At 42.1% G+C, this 17,571-nt stretch overlaps 1 protein-coding gene across 4 annotated transcripts in view; it reads left to right on the forward strand.

Annotated features, from left to right (window-relative positions):
- ZMAT4 (zinc finger matrin-type 4) overlaps window positions 1–17,571 on the forward strand; it is a 2,593,958-nt gene that overhangs the window by 642,335 nt on the left and 1,934,052 nt on the right. For 2 of the 4 annotated variants that reach the window (XM_069617626.1, XM_069617628.1), the window contains exon 3: window positions 1,062–1,132. The exons of the other annotated variants lie outside the window; for them this stretch is intronic. The gene's annotated coding sequence lies outside the window, so the exon portion shown is untranslated. The remainder of the gene's footprint in view (window positions 1–1,061; window positions 1,133–17,571) is intronic. 4 annotated transcript variants of the gene reach the window in all.

The following is a 17,571-nucleotide window of genomic DNA, read 5'->3' on the forward strand; positions in this document are numbered from 1 at the left end:
GTTTGTAAGGCACATGAAATATCACTTCACAAAGATTCTTTGGGGCAAAAACATTGCTGTCTCACTTTACCTAACGCAATGGAGGCGGTACATATCATTTAAGTTTAATTTTGACGACTGCACACCGCACTGAGTTTGAACTTTTATGTTACCAGACCATTATTTTTGACAATATTACTGAAGTATTACCTTTCTATGCAGTTGTTATTTATTTCCCCCTTACCGAGAGTTCACATTCTCCATGTTCTCAGGCTATGCGTTGAGTCACCCTTATTGAACGCTATTATTTTCCCTTTAAAATGTCATGTTTGGCCACATCGGTTGCTGTATCCCTTTGCACGTTCTGATGGTCTTTTCTGAAATCACGAGGTGGCATTTTCAAAGGCTTGCACATTACATTTGGCTTGGTACCTGCAGTACTATCTAGGCTGTTCCTAGATTTACCCATGTTGAACCATACAATTTACTTAAAGTTGTATGTATGTCAACTTCGATTTGTGTCTTAGTTCCCATTGTTTGGTAAAGGTTGGTTATTGATATGCGTTTTCTTTAACCTTTCCCGACCAGCTATATCCTTCCATACGGTGCATGTCATGGTTTCCAGATGCCGAGTGATGGGTTCTTCAGCCGCCAAATGCAGCTGCTTGTGACTGGCACCTGCCCGTAATAGTTCTGTGGGATGATCGCGCCGGCCCACTTTGTCCATACGCTGAAGTGTCCATTAGGAGTAACATAACATCTTTTACAGTGATGTAGCCGAAAGGTAATGGCGACGTCTTGACAATCATTGCGCAAACAAAGGGGTTGCTTTATCGAAAACACATACTTTGTGTTTGGGAAAAGAACAACGTGTGCTTCACCATTAACATTTTCGATGACGACCGAAGAAACAAATTTATTATGTGATTGAAAATGGGATTACTCTGATGTTCTTGCACAGTTTATTGTGAAATAAAAGTACTTTACAAATTCAAAAAAGTTACTGTTTCTTTTAAAAACTAGTTTATTACTTTAAAATGTCACGTGCTACGTTGTACATTCCTGTGTGTTAATTTTTTTAGGTGCTGCATCACGGCGAGCAGGTGCTTATGAGCGCATTTGGCTACGCTGGAGAGGAACGTCATTGAGAAAGGTACTGCATATCACTAGGGTTGGTTATGTGAGGGTCAAGCGTGGCCCATATGCTTTATTTACGTCAGGGCCATTTATGTTAGCCAGCTGCAGCAACGGCGAAAATTAGCAAAGGATGAACATGCTCTGCTGTCAGATTTCGTATGTTTGTCAAAGAGGAAAAATGAGGTAATGTACACAGCAAATGTTTGTGATACATCAACGTTTGTGAAAAAATACATGGTTGCATGCTCGATACAATCATATCTTCTGACCTTTCCACCTGTGCAATTTATGGAAATATGTGTGCGAAGGTTAGTGCTAATGCTGATGGTTTGAATACGTCTGCCGTGATTGCGATTGAGGCCACAGAGTTTGTTGGGATTTTTTCCACACGTAATACGACAATTCATTTGGGTACTCATTTGACAGTTTTGGGGGGAAAAACTTAATTCACTCAAAATGTGTGTAAGGCTGATTGGCAATGCCCGAAAATCCTGGTGTTGGAGATGTTGCACTGTTTTGGTGTTTGACAAGTGTCGCACTTTAGATAAAAAACAACGCTACAACTTCAATGACTGAGGGGTAGGCTGTAGCTATGGGTAGTGGCCAGAGTGTCGGGGTCATGCTATAAGGTCATGATGCGTGCAATGTGCCTACTGGCCATGACCAGAATGGAGAAAAGATAGCATTACAGTGGCCATATCCACCTGGGACTGGCTTTGTGGTAAACTTGTTGCACACAACGACACATTTGAATGGGAATAAAAATGTGCTAATGGCAATATGGTCACACAGTTTCCATTTTTTTTTTGCAGACTGCAATGGAAAGCGAAGAAGGGCTATGTATGCAAGACCCGGCTTCCCTTTCTATGGTGGCCATCTTGGAAGAGGATTTTATTTCTTAAAGCGGGACGCCAGAGGCGCCCTGCTTCAAGACACAAAATCATCTTTTTTAATACCACAGGTTACTGCTTTGGAAATGTACATTGCAAATGGCTTGCATCCCCCATTTTAGGCGTCGAGGGGAGGTAATGATGCAGAGACCTCGTTATGCACTCTCGCTTCCATTGCCCTCATAACTTGCCCTGCAGGCCCTTTGTCCCCCGTTCCAGTCCCTGGAACGGAGGATGAACACTACAATTTTCCCATTAGCGTAACAGAAACTATAAATGGAACTGTTTGAAAATCTTATTGCGTCTATGTGCTTTACTGCAAAATATAAAGCAGATGCAGTGTATGCGTTATTTTTTTACTTCCTTTTTGTGACTGTGAATGTTGGGTCACAAAGGAACATTTCTTTTGTGTATGTATGGCTTTTATTTGGGAGGATACCTAAGACCGAAAGTTGCAGACGGAACTGAGGAAAGAGGCAGCAAACAGTAATATGGAGGGGCACGTGGATGGAGGAAAATGTAGTGGGTGTGTTATTTGTGAGCTATGGGCAGTGTTTCTCCAGCTTTTTCTTCACAGCACTAGTGGTGTTTCTTGGGGAGGAGGGATGGCTTTAGCTAATGTCGTTTTAAGATGATTAGCAGTTTTGTTAAAAGTATGTGCTTTGTACTACATTCTTATAGGCTGTGTACGAATAGGTGCTGGAGTTGTGCACGGAAAATGTTGCGGTTGCAAGTTCACACAGCAGCACAAAATGTACTTCCACACTGTCCACGAGGCACAGATCGTATTGTAAATTGTGTATGGGTTTTCGGACACGTCACCATGCTGTGCGCCAGCATATGATCATGTGGCATTCTTCGGAAGGTGTGCAGTGAAGGCAAATGTTTGTAACTACTATGGTTACGTGTCACTACTGGAAACCTATTGAATCCAGTACAAAAATGTTGTACAAGGCACAATATGGGTCAGTTGCCCTACTAAAGACCCATGAAATTCAGTGGAAAAACTTTATAAACGTGACATTATGGTTCAAAGTAAAACCGAAAAACCCCTGAAATTCGCCAGTTATGGTAGGCTAAGCAACCAAAACTAACCCGCACCACTGTGCACTGCTAACACTAACACCCAGGACATGAAAGATGGCATCACAAATGTCATTGTTGACATCACTGATGACATCACATGTGCAGCTCCTTTGTTTTGGTTCACTGCCATATCTAGGACAGGTGGGTGTATTTACTGACAGTCAGAAAGTAAACTTTCAACTGGTATTACATTTATAGATATTGCTATTCTCACATGTTCGTACAACACTTTCCTTACAATTTAATCGCATCTTATGATGTACATATATAGGGGAAGAAGCAGGCCTGAAACACAGCCATCATTTTTGTGCGTGAATACAATCATGTAGATTATACACAGGTGGTAATGATACTGCGTCTTGTATGCTTAATTTACTCTCCATATATAAGCCCCATATTTGTATGCATTGTAGTCTATTTATGTTTTGTGTGTTTTAGTAGAAATGTGTGGTAAGTGATGCATTATTAGCAACTTAGTACATGTTTCACAGACCAGAAAAGTGTGATAAAGAAACATTCACCTTTTTATTATACAACTTTGGAAAGTACAAACATAGCACCTCTGTGGTGTATGCTGCAGCCAACACCTACATTTCTGTATGCGTAGGTTCCTGTACTAGAAAGAACACTGCAATGGAATTTTCTTTAGAACACTAGATTGCGTGATGAAGTATGTACTTTATTACACATGTCCCCATAATCCCTGATACTTTTTTGCTAAAATTACATTCACAACCCCTCGTCTGAAAAGTAAATGCACATGTGATGTCATCAGTGATGTCATCAATGACATTTTTTTCCACTGAATTTCATAGGTTGTTAGTAGTGCAACTTAATCATAATGTTACATATATATATATATATATATATATATATATATATATATATATATATATATATATATATATATATATATATAAAATGAACACATTCCTATTGCACCCCTCAGAAGTGATCTTATAATATTTACAAATTGTCAACCCAAAGATTCAGTGACACACACTGTCTTGCGTGTCCCCTTTGTGGGGCGGGGCTCAAATTAGCGACTGGTGTACATCCAAATCTCCCTTTACCCTCTCTGCTCCCCATTTATATTCTCAACCCCACAGCCACCCATGACTTTGTACATTTGTTTTTATGTTCCCAGTGCAAAAGCGCTGAGACCTGAGAAAATTATAATGTGTACTATGCCCCACGAGACAATAGGGGCATTCCTAGCCTCAGTAGATTCAGTAGGGCATATTGAATGGTCTTTTGGTAGATGGCATAAGCTCACCCTCCCTTGAATAGCCCTCAATATTTAGATGAGTTGACGATGACCAGGCCCTTGAACCACCAGTAATTCGAGTGGTTTGAGTTATTCTTAAACTAGTTCATCCAAAACTATCAATATCACTGTGGTGATGCTATGAAGCCAAATCATATGTTTCAGCTTCCAAATAGGTGTGTATTACTGAAATCTTCATCCAGTGTCCAAATCCTTCTGTGAATGTTGTGCTGAGAAAAGATTGAGGGCCCGATTTGATAAAGTGTTTTACAATGGTGCAATTCCATTGAAGTACGCTTTGTTATTCAGGCCCTGAGTAACAGTACGGCATTATAAAGAAGATACCGTTATACTTCTGATGTGCTTGGTCACACACAAGGCAAATAACACTCTGATATATGAACTCATTTTCATTTTGACAATGAACTATCCTATAAACATATGGCTCAATAATGTAGTATAAAGAGAGAAAACAACACCTGTTTGTGTGTGTGAGACAAAACCTTTGGTGTCTCCGTCGTGTAAGGGCCAGTGCCCAAATATTTTCAAATATGCTTGTGCTTGTGCGTCATTGGGGCGATAGCTCACCAACCACTGTGAACACCACTCATTGCTGGTCACCAAATTGTTCACATTTGTGGGGTTGCCGCTACAACAGCCACTGTCTCATTGAGGGGTGACAGATGCTCTAAACATGGTAGGTGTTGCATTTCCAAATAACAATCAACATCACTATTGTGTCTTGAAATGAGAGAACATACGTGTAGTTGTTTCTTTAAAGACATTGGGCCTCATTACAAGTATGGTGGTAAGGTAAGGTAACAACGGTGCTGGTATCGCTACCAGCACCGTTGCTACCGTACCGCCATACTAGGCGTTCTGCTCACGGGTGCCCTTGCAGCCACCAGGTCTGACCTGGTGGCCGTACCGGCAACCGTGAGCAGAACATGATGGTAGCACCGGTGCAGTTATTAATGGTACCAGTGCCACCACCCTCCCCATTCCCATTGAGCCCTATTGTGCTCAAATGGGAATGGGGATGTACCGGGCCCAGCACCTGTGAAAGAACACCACCCGCGAAAGGGCACCCGGATGCGAGTTTGGAGGTAGCCTTGCCGGTAGAACTGGCAAGGCTACCTCCAACCTCGTAATGAGGCCCATTGGCCTCATGCTGACCATGCTGACCAACTTTTCCAGAAAATGGAGTCAATGTGCTTTCTTCTTGTAGTGAAGTGATGGACAAATAATGCATATGTTTCCTGTTCTTGGTTTGAAGAGACCTATACATCTACACTAGCGAGGAATGTGAAAGTGCTCCGATTTCTGCATTAAAGTATGCTGCCTCGCGATTTACAAGGCCACGGGGAGAGGTGACAGGTCAAATCAGTCAGCAGTGTTGCATGACTCTATGATTTATCTTTCCCAGCACCTCAGACTAAGAAAACCCTACCTCATTCTTAAATTATTCCTACTATGCCTTGACTTTGAAACAACAGCATGTTTTGCCCTTTCCAGAATGTGTAGTACAGTTACCTGAAGCTCCTACAGTAGAAGTACATCAGTTACCTGAAGCTCCTACGGTAGAAGTCGACACCCTGAGAGAGCAATGTCCTATGTTGGCTACTTTTGCATCTCTGAAAGTTGATTTACTAATTTAGTAAAAACTTCTAAAAAGCTTGATAACAGCTGGTGTCCGAATATTCTGGATTAGTTTACTCAAAAAAGTTGTGCTTGAGAAACCTGTGGCTGAGCCCCAATCTTATCCTGATCCAGGTGAATCGTTATAGTCCCTTCCGCTGTTTATGTTTAAGGAGCTATCAGAAATGGAGGTTCAAAACATGGTGCAAGACATGAAACCCACCTCATGAAAAGGCAATGGGCCTCATTACGTGTCCGGCGGTAACCGAGCCAGAAAAAACGGCAGGTTACTGCGGGACTCGTATTACCATTCTGCCTCTGTGATTCCCGGAATTACCGGGGCATTACGACCCCGGTGACCCGGGAATTCCGGAGGCGGAATTGTGTAGGTCTCCATTTCCATGGAGCTGCATAGGACTCCATGGGAATGGGGACAATGGAAACACTGGTTCCGTCTATGACAGAGCCAGTGTTTCCATGTCCGCCTGCAGGCCGGTGGTGTTAAACCCGCCAGGTTAGAACTGGCGGGAGTGACACCTCCTGCCTGCAGGACTCTTAATCAGCCGGTCTGGAAAGAACGGTGGCAGCGGTTTTAGCACCACCATTCTTTCCAGACCGGCAGGGTCGTAATGAGGCCCAATGTCTTTTCTTCCTCCATATTTAAAGATTTTCTTGTTTCACTTATCCCATGGTCACGAAAATCATGAATATGTCATTCTCTGAAGCTCATGTACCAGACTGTTTGAAATAAGACTGGATTTCTCCCCTTTAAAAAGAAAGATAATTTAGATCCTGCTGTCCCCATAAATGTTAGGCCCATAACTATGTGGCATTTTTGTAAAAACATTGTAGACAAAATCGCTTATGATCTATGTCATGAATTTGTTGAACAACATGAAATACTTGACAATTGTCAGTTGGATTTTTGCTCAAAGTATGGTACGGAAACTGCTTTGTTAGATTTGAAGTCAAATGTTATTGAAATCGCTCTGCCTCTGATGCTTGAAAATCATCAGCGTTTGATTTAGTCGAACATGACCTATTGATTGATAGACTGGTCTGGACAGGGAAATGCTCTGAGAATACTGCAAAGTGGTTTACATTTTTTTTTTTAATGGGCCCAGAAAAGCAAAAGTTATTAAGAATGAGTGTAAATCGTGCCCTGGTTTTCTCACCCGTAGTGTACCACTGGGGTCATGTCTATCTCCTATATTATTTAATGTGTACATCAGTTCTCTGTGTAACCTTTTAGATGATCTCAGTGTGTAGTTTGCAAACTATGTGGACGACACCCAGATTCTCCTGAACTCTATGGGGTGTATTCCAAGGATGCAGACATGGTTAATCAAGTATTTTTGCATTTCATTCCTGGATGGCATTAAACTCCATAGCAATACATTATAGGAAGACTGAATTGATAAACAACTTGGCTGAAAAAATTGGATTCCCAATATTGGCAAATTCTGATTGTGGTCAAAGCCATTCCTGTTGCCCATCATGTTAAAATGTTAGGAGTCTACTTAGACTCACAATTAACACCTAACAAACATGTGGCACATTTAAGTTCATCCTGTTCATGCATGATTAGATTATATTGGCAAACACATCTCTATCTATCTGAACAAAATAGGGTGGTAGGAGCTACTGTCACCATTAATGCAAAACTTGATTATTGCAATTGTCTCTTAGTTGGCACCTTACAGTCAAATATTTAAACATTTCAAACCATTCAGAATGGGGCTGTTAAGCATTTTGTGGGCTCAGGTGATGTTCCCACGTGTCCGAAACCCACTGAAAGCCCACTGAATGCTGCACTAATTCCCAGTGGAACAGAGAGTCCGGCACAAGGCCAATACTATTGTGTCAGGTAACACCCTCTCCTACCTCAGCCGATGTATCAAAAAGGTACCTATAAGACAAACTCTGCATTCTAACAAGGATGCCCTTTTGGACTGTCCACGTTTCTGTCTAAATCATTGTGGAGTTTTGATGCAGGGACTTGCATTGCCCAGTTCTTTGAGGACAACTGCTTCTTTATCTCAGTTTATGAAAGGCCTGAAGACGTTTCTCTTTGTTAAAGGCAAAAACTAATATGTTTGATCTTTCCCTCTTAGTATGTGCTCTCTGTTTGTTAGTCTGGGCAGCACTCTGAGGCCTATGGGTGTGTGGCGCTATATACAAATTAAATAGAACAGAATAGAATAGATCCATTTTCACAAGGAAATCCCTTTTCAAAGAGAAATAGAAAAGAACGCAAATTCAAGCACAATCAAGACTCTGCACTGCTGCTCACACTATTCACAAGCACCCAGTTAATGTGACTGAGGTTCACTTTTCATAGGATACACAGGATATGATAGTAATAAGGCTCACTAGAGAGTGTATTGGTAATGGGGTGACTAATATAGTACCCTGTAAGTTATAATGCTTCAAAGCACTGCAATGGGGTCTAACATCGAACATGTACTCTCTAAACTTCATATGTTCTGCATAAATGTTGCATAGTATACACATATGGGTACTAAAATAGGATATTAATCCAGAAAACGCCCTTAAACTTGACTGAGAAAACATAAAAAAACACAACATTGCATTTGTCAAACTAATGAAGTTATGTCTGGGGAGGTGAGGGGTGATAAGGATGTAATGGGATATGGCCATAAAAAGCGTTCAATGTGGTGTTTTTTCTCTGATGTCCGTGAACATTTTAGATGTCCAGGGACTTTTGTATGATGTTCCTGGACATTTGAGATGTTCGGGGGCATTCATGCCTATTTCTGAATTACAGGCTTGGTGAAAACCAGTTTTTGGATGGCTTACAACTTTGGCGCCACTCAATGAAACTGAAAGTACCTTTGAAGAGGTTTTTGCATTTTCAAAGGTTTGCAATAGCGCTACTTAAACATAACATCCCTTTAACAACGTTTTACACTGAATTTCTATAATTTTTAAAAGTGAAAATGTTCACTGATGTTACACCAATATATAAATATACGTTATTTATAATTCCTCTCTAATCATATAACAAAGGACGGTTAACCTCCTCTAATAAACATGCTTTTTGCAGCACATACTGATGTGTGTCGATTTCAGCAGTGCATGCTGGGGGTTCAAGTCATGGTTGATTTGCCTAGGACATGACGCTGGACCATGACCCCAACCCCACCAAACCACCCCCGTTATCCACTGCACCTAGCCTCCATCCTGTTCCAGTGTCCACTATATCCCATAATGTGACCAATGACCAGTGTTCATGGCTTGCAGCCAAGGCCAGTGTCCACAATCCATAGGAAATTGGCTTTTTCCATGCCACATGACCCAATAAGTAATCAGAGTAGACATTTGTCCTTGCCAAGGGCCAGGCCCAATGCCCAGACACCAAAGTCACATCACTATTTTTTGTACATATATTTGGACACTTTGGAAAAAAATAAAACACAGGAATGATTTGCAAAAGCATGCTTTCAGGACCTTGCTAATGCTCCGTGCGCAGGTTTGCTGAAACTTCGGTCTGTAGCCGCAAGTAGATTTTTTCCAATTCAAACCTATCCCAATTGTGTACATTGTACGACATAGTCGGTCTATGGTTGCCATGACAACTTTAACCCCATTCCCAGCAGCTGGTGGCCATGGCCAGTGGCCGGATTGTCTGAGCTATTACTGCATTAGGCACCAAAATTATATCATTATTTTCTGTATCTACATATTGACACTTCCTTTTGGGTCCTTGCCAATGTTCCTCACACCAGTTTGCTGCAAATGCATCCTGCACTTCTGGCAGTAGCCACAAGTAGCCCTGAACCATCAATTAAACCATTTAGCTCCTCACCACTAGATACCTGAACGTTAAGTATGTCCAAAATCGATTATTGTAACTCGCTCTTTCTAGGGACTAGCCTTGAAACATGAACAAACTACAAGTGACACAGAATAACACTATCAGGGCTGCCCTTAACATCCCAAAGAAGTCACACATATCCGACACAAGACGCAACCTTAACTGGCTATCTGTCAAACACAAAATCTCCCTCAAAACTCTAGCCTTAACACATAAAGCCAGAGCCAACCTCGCCCCAGTATACCTCTCCAACAGACTCCTGCCACACACTTCATCAAGGCCCCTACCCTAAGATCGGCCCAAGCCCACACTATGTCCATTCCCAGATTCAAGCTGCAGAATTCAGGGGGATCTAGCTTTCCTGTCCAGGTGGCTAAGCTCTGGAATACGCTTCCGACACCCATTAGATCTGAACCTTCCTTCCATATCTTCAAAAGAAAATCCACATCTGGCCGCATGAACTTGACTGCCAGTATCCTTATGGCTCTCACTAGCATGGCCGCGGCTGCGGTTACGCCCATTGGTATTTGTTTGCACTCATTACTGTGTCTTGCCTACTATTGTTGTAACCTATTTATGTGTAACTGAATAATCTTGTGTAACTGTACTGCCTTAAGAGCTTTAATAGCTGTAAGATATGCGCCCAGCTGCCTCAGGGCCGGGAGCGCTCTACAAATAAAATAAATACAAATACAAAATATGAGCAGAATTATATTTCCCATTCAAGCTCGTCCCCATCTGTAACATATTGGGACCCCCCTTACAATTTAGCCCCCTCTTGATAAAATCCTTTCAAACGTTGCACAAACATTCAAAATGGGGTCTATAATCATTTTGGAAATCTTTATGCAGATTCATCAAATTTCACAGAAGTTATAAGACATGTAAACATGTTGGGACCCCCTCTAACTGTTCCCCCTCTTGACGAAATGGCACCAAACTTTGCAACAACATTCAAAGGTGGGTCTATGTTTTTATTGCAGTTTCGTTAATCAGTGCAAAAGCTATAAACCATCTAATAACTTCTCTTTACACACTGTGTGATTCAGACATATGCATGGATGACCTTGAACATTTGTCAAGTTTGCGATCATCACAGCAATGTCCCTGAGCATCTGAAATGTTCACGGACACTGCAGAAGACAGAAATCCCTATTTTTGGATGTTACTGGACATATCCCATCCCCTTCCTCTCACCATTCACTCCCCCAGATTTTGTTTAATTTGTTTGACAAGTGTAATGTTGTGTTTCTGAATATGTTTTTACCACAATGTTCACGGACTACGGGTGCAGTTCGTGAATCCAACATGGTGGGTGTCCGTTGCAAATGTTTTGACACACCTCACGTTTCTTAACTGATGAATCCGTGGCTGCGTACGATGTCTGCAAAATTTCGCAAGTTCTCTGATTGGGCCAGAGGCATATGCAGATATTGAACCAGGAAGTGAGTCCATGGACTGGTCGGAGATATCACAACTTTTTGTAACTACCTTTTTGGCATTTAAAAAAGAAATCTACCGGATGGATTAAAACCAATTTAAAGAATCATGTTTTCTGGAGCAGGTTGTGAACTTGCTCAGGTTTGGTGTAAATCCATACAGCAGTTTGGTCTGTAGCTGCAAGGAAAATGTATTGCCATTCTTGTCTATACAGATTTCAAAAATTGTGGGACCATGCATTAACCCCCCGTTGACAGAATCGTACATAACTGCAAAATAATTCAGAGTTGGCTGCATACTTTTTTGGCAAAGTTTTGTGAGGATTCATCAAACGGTGCCAAAGATATATTTACACCAAGATGTGGAAGAAAGTCCTGTGATAAAGCAAAAACTCAGCTTTAAACGTTAACAAACGAAGAGACAGAAACGTGGATAATTAAGTGAACACTGAGAGATGCATTACAGAGGAACATGTCTTCTGCATTTCCATTGTGGCACATGACTGTGTAATTGAGTTGAGAATACATTTTACTCTGACTGCCACAAACATAACCATTAGAGCATATTATCTGGTTTTTGCATCCAAAGTATTCAAACTTGACATGCCCATGTCTGCCTTTGCTCTACCACAAAATGGTCATGGAAAATAAATCTGTGGGGCACAGGGATGCGTGCATAAACGTGTAAGTCATAATCCATAGAAAACACACTTCTAATTCATCACTATGAGGTGTGGAGTGGGTGTATGTTGTAATATAGAGAACGCTCAATGATTCACACAGAGACCAGCTGTGGAGCCTCTGATATAGTTCCAGTAGTCTTCATTGAACATATTTACACGTTGATTGGTTCCAGTTACTCTCAGCTATATTACAGGTAAGTAGACATGCAGTACACCCACCGGCCATCCTCACATCAGCAGCTCAGGCCCCCAACTGACACACATGGAACATTCAGATACAGCACTCACCCAACATTCCCCTGAGCTGCCAATCATAACACTCGCCAACATCCTACCAGCATATATCAATAGCCAGCAGGACAGGACAAGACTGGACATACATTACAACGGTGTACTAATGAGTCATCGAGACACTGTGCCAGGGTTGACCTTTTCTTTTGTTGGCTTGAGTGGAAAACCATTTTTTCTGTTGGTTCATATAAACACTTCAGATGGTGCTGTTGTCTTCCTTATTTCGATAAAATATTATTTAAATGTTATAGACGATTTGATTGAACAATGCATAAGACTGGATAAAAAGAAATAGCAACACATGTTAATACTGTTGTTTGATTAACTGAACGCTGAATCTCACCAGATCTGCCACATTGCTTCTTCCTTTATGTGTAGGAGTAGTTCAACACAATGAAGTGGCCTTCCTACTTAGCTCTTTTCTTCTATTTTCTGTCCTTGTGGCAATATATTCCACATGAACCAGAGGCCGACACCTGCACTTCACATTTTGCCTCCAGCTACTGCATGCCTTTCTATCAGAACACATTCTCATCTTGCTGAAAGACAAAGGCAGAGCCTGGCAGGATGAGTCACGAGATCAGAACAAGATCTGACACTTTTTATGATGAAATCGAGCTTTGAAAAGCAATACAGACAGGCGCATCAGAAGGCCAGCAGGCTGTGGCAAATCGAGACTGCGCAATCCAGAGATGTGGATGAGCAGAGGACAGAATTCATGACTGTCCTCTCTAACGACATTAGTTCATCGAGGGGAAACGGATGCAATAAAACAACGCTAACTATTCAGGGAGAATACCACACTGCATCGCAGTCAGAGAAACCATACAAGGCCCTTATGAATAAGTCCTTTTCATAGTTTCACCGTCCCTTCTAAGTGCTATTGTACATCATGGGAGGGTATAAAGGTTTATACGTTGGCACAGGCAGTCTCTAAGCAGTTCACTGAGCTGCTGCGTCTGCTCAGTAACTGACACCCCTCTCACTGTTTCAAGCTGACATCACAATTCAACAGCAGCAGCCCTATCAAATGAGCCATGAAAACACCTGCGTTTATGAAGCGGCAAGCAGTTGTGCCCGCATTATCTCATGAATTTGCCAATGGCCACAGACCTGCACAGTAACAAGAAGGATCTTCCCCAACATGTTCAAAAACTGTGATGGTAAACATGTGTATTGTAGAACATGTTAGAAAGAACCTGTACACATCAATACCATTGTTTAGGGGCCTATTAGGGTAGTGGAACTAAGTCAGACACTCTTATTGAGTTGCACTTTACAAAGAGCAGTTTGGATAGGGCTCAGGAACCCCATTGAAAAATGGTGGTGTATTTGAAACATGGTGGTCATTATTGTAGCTTGTCCAACTCAGCTTCCGTTTTCTGTCCCTCCCGTTGGTGTTGCTTTAGTCAGTGCCAAGTCTTCATTCAATTTTATCTGTGAGAAAGAATGCCTCGTTGAAACTAAATACATCCTTCTGGTATTAGGCAGTGGGCAATACGTTTAGCATGTGATAGCAGCATTACACATGCCCAATTGCATGCATGCAGATCTTTGATGGACTGCTTTTGTTATACTGTGTGCTATGATTAATACACAGGACATGCATTGTCACATTGATATTCAGCATGTTTTTGATTAATCTAAAAGTAACACCCTGCTCGGCACGGCACGAAAAAATAAAAAAGTCACTTACCTATTGGTCCTTTTCTCAGTCTTATCTGCTGGTAATCCTGCTCACGTCGCACTGCATCTCTCATGTGGTTCTCTCCTTTCTTCCGTGTTTCTTCAGGCCACCATGCAACGAGAGAAGGGACTAGACGTATTCCCTTCTCCCTGTTCCATGACAGGCAATATTTTGGTTTACCTTTTTTTTTTACATGTGAGTCAATGGCCGCCATGGAAAGGGAGAAGGGACTACATGTAGTCCCTTCTCCCCTTCGATGTCGGCCCTTTTTTTTGTTTACTATGGCCACCACGGAAAGAGAAAATGGACTATATTTTTCTGTCCATGGCGGTCATTTTTTAAAAACATTTATTGTTGTTTCTTTTTGGCTGCGAAATGCAATGCTTCTCGCAGCTGGAAAAAGAAAATGCACAGGCCTGTAAGTATGGGCCCTGGGGGAATTACCTTATGCAGTAATGACCCACCAGCAAGGGGCTTATTGCCATAGTAACACCCCTTGGAATCTATTACATCAGCAGGACAGCATGACATCTACATCTGCATCACATATTTATGCATTCATAAACCAATGTCCAATTCAATACACACAATGTTTATTCCATTCTTCAGAATGCATCACTTGACATGTATCTCACACCTGAAACTGCACCTTTTATGATTCTGGACTGAATGATTACAAACGTTAACATTGGTATTTCGAGCATTCATCCTCATTGTGAGTGAATCAGTGTAAAAGCTGATTTAAATCCTGTTTGCTCCTTTGTGCTAATGCCTCAAACTGTTGACATTGATGGCCACAAATTAGTCAGCAATATAAGTTGTATATTCATACATTACATTTACACATATGAACTATTGTGCTATGCGTACAATGTATGTCATGACAAATACATCATGAATAGCTCATACATGTCAAGTACAGTTATGCATACCAGTGCTCTCTCAGACCCCAATATACTCTCACCATAGTGCACATTGCACAACATAAAAGGCCTGTGGATCTTTATCCAAAAAGAGTTGTTCAAATCTTGCTTTTTTCCCATATCTCCTTTCCATTTTATATTTGCCACGTGCGTGTCCCTTTCGACGGCGGCCTATGCTATGGAAGGGGCAGTGACCATATTTGCATCGAAGTTCCCTGTTATTTGGATTCCTTTACAAACATATTGCAAATTACGCTCTGACAGCACAGCTCCATGTGTGTGGTGATACCACAACCTGTCCTGATAGGCCAAGTCATCCTTACCAACTTTAATGGTTGAATTAAAATACCACCATTGACTGCATTCTGATCACTGATTCTGGATACTGAGAATGTATTGGCTTTACTCAAAAGGTTCATTTCCACTGTATTTTTGTAATTCGTATCTAGATGTTCTTGATTCGGCCAAACTCTTCAAATGTTAGCATTTTGATTTGCTTCGAAAAATCAAATCCTGTTGCTCTAAAAACCTCGGTCTGTGCTAAAATGCCAGCCTCCTTTTACCTAGTAGTACATTTCAAATTAGTTCATTATCTGTAAATACTGCTGTGTCAAATTGCTTAGCCTTTTATCTTTATCTTGACTGTCTTTCTGGATACCCACTTTATTGGCTGCAACTACTTATGTGTGAAACGTTCTCCCCTCTTGCTTCCTTTTGTATCTGAGGCTCTAGCCCTTGCTACCCCTTGTTTTATTGTTTTACTTGTTGCAGTTGACTCTTCTTCCCCTGACTTGGTGCTAGGCTGCACTGTGCAGTCCCTATAGCCACTCTCTATTCCGCCCCCAAGCCCCCATATGGTTTTCTCCATCTCGCCTATCCACTCTAATAGCTACTCTATCATCTATCCTACCTCTCTCTTGAAGCCTGGAAGGAAAAATAATTAAGAAACCACGCCTGGTCTCCAACCCAGAATTGCCCATAGCGGACACCTACATCAACACTTACTCAGGATGTATGTGATTTCTAGGAAAATATTTCACCTAATGGAGATATCACCGAATCCATTTCACCAGAAAACGAAATTAACTTTTTACTTGTTCTACTTTTAAAAAATGTTTTAATGTGGGATGAGACCACCCCCCACAGTCCCGCTCACCCCTGCCTACCCTAACGTGTACTCTTACCCCACACCGCACCTATTATGCATATAACATATATAATTTCCCCTACCATTTTCGGTGAAATATATTTGGTGAAATCTCATTAGGTGAAATGGTATTCAGTGAAATCTACAGTAATGGCTTACTCCAGGCAGACTATCACTGACATCCTCTTTGCTGTCACCTCTCCTGATGTATGGACTCCCCATATGGTCTCTATCCTCTCCACCTTTTCTCCTTTGCCCATTAATGGTGGAGCCAGTTCTGAAGTCCTATTGGCACACTTCTCATCCTCCAGGAGCATCATTAATGCTTGCCAGAATGTCACTAACATGGCCCAGGGCTCTCAGCCCAATCTCCCTCTTGAGAGGCCTATCCCTTCTCTCATTAATTTCCTCCCTTCTCCGGCCATTCCACCATCTGCCACCCTTCCAACCTCTTCTCCCCATCGGATGGGTGTACCTCATCCCTGTTCCCCGCCTCAGAAAACCTTTAAAGGAGGCAACCAGCTTCACCATGCAACCCTCAATTCTCGCTCTACTGTCATACACTCCTCTGACATCTGTCATCTCCATGAAGACTTTGACCTACATATCCTAGCTCTCACAGAGAAATGGTTCAATGCAAGCTCAGTCACTGCTTTTGACACTCTCCTTCCTAAGGGCAACAAGATACTTTCCAAGCCCAGGTCTAACCGGTCTGGAGGAGGAGTGGCTCTTGTCTTCCCTGATTGGGTCCCTGCTTCCATTATTCCCACTCAATTCTACTCTTCCTTTGAATGTCTTGTCTGCAAGTTGTGCATCTGTTCTAACCTCTTGCTTACACTCACTATCACCTACAAGCCTCCTACGCCAATCTCCTTCTTCCTTTCTGAGTGGGCCGACCTTGTCTCCTCTCTTCTGATGTCTACCTCTACACTTCTCATCCTTTTAGACTTCAACATTCATCTTGATACCCATGATGCAGCCACTTTACACTTCTGCAACCTCTGTGACTATCTACCTCACTATTCTTACCTCCGGTCCAACCCACTCAGCCGGGCACAACTTGGATGCGTTCATCTCAGCTGATAGCTCCTTCTCTAGCCCACTCACTACTCCTCTCTCCTGGCCTGACCATTCTTTCCTCTCTTCCCATCTGGAGCTCCTGGGGTCCTGACTAAACCCCTGCCCACACTGCCAGTCTACTTCTCCGTCTGCTTTTGCTGCCTCCTTCATTCCCCCATTCCTGCTATTGACTCTGACACTGAATCATCCCTTGCTAACCTTCACATCTCCATTTCCAGCACCCTTGATACCCTTGCCCTTGCCATCCATGTGGATCTGCATGAAGCCTGCTTCAAAGTGTAATAGTTGGTACAATTCCGAACTAGCCTCGCTGAAACACAAATGCAAAGTTGAGGAATGGAAGTAGTTGGGTTCTAGCACATCCGCTGACAAACTGGCCTGTCACTTGCTCCAAACAAGCAGGCCCATATCCAAGCCCGAATCTCTGGGGCTACAAACAACATGGCTGAACTATTTTTAAAATCTAAAAGAAACTTGCAAATCCTA

This window comes from Ambystoma mexicanum, chromosome 10 (assembly GCF_040938575.1).
Source record: "Ambystoma mexicanum isolate Mex_15411 chromosome 10, UKY_AmexF1_1, whole genome shotgun sequence".
NCBI classification, from domain to species: domain Eukaryota; kingdom Metazoa; phylum Chordata; class Amphibia; order Caudata; family Ambystomatidae; genus Ambystoma; species Ambystoma mexicanum.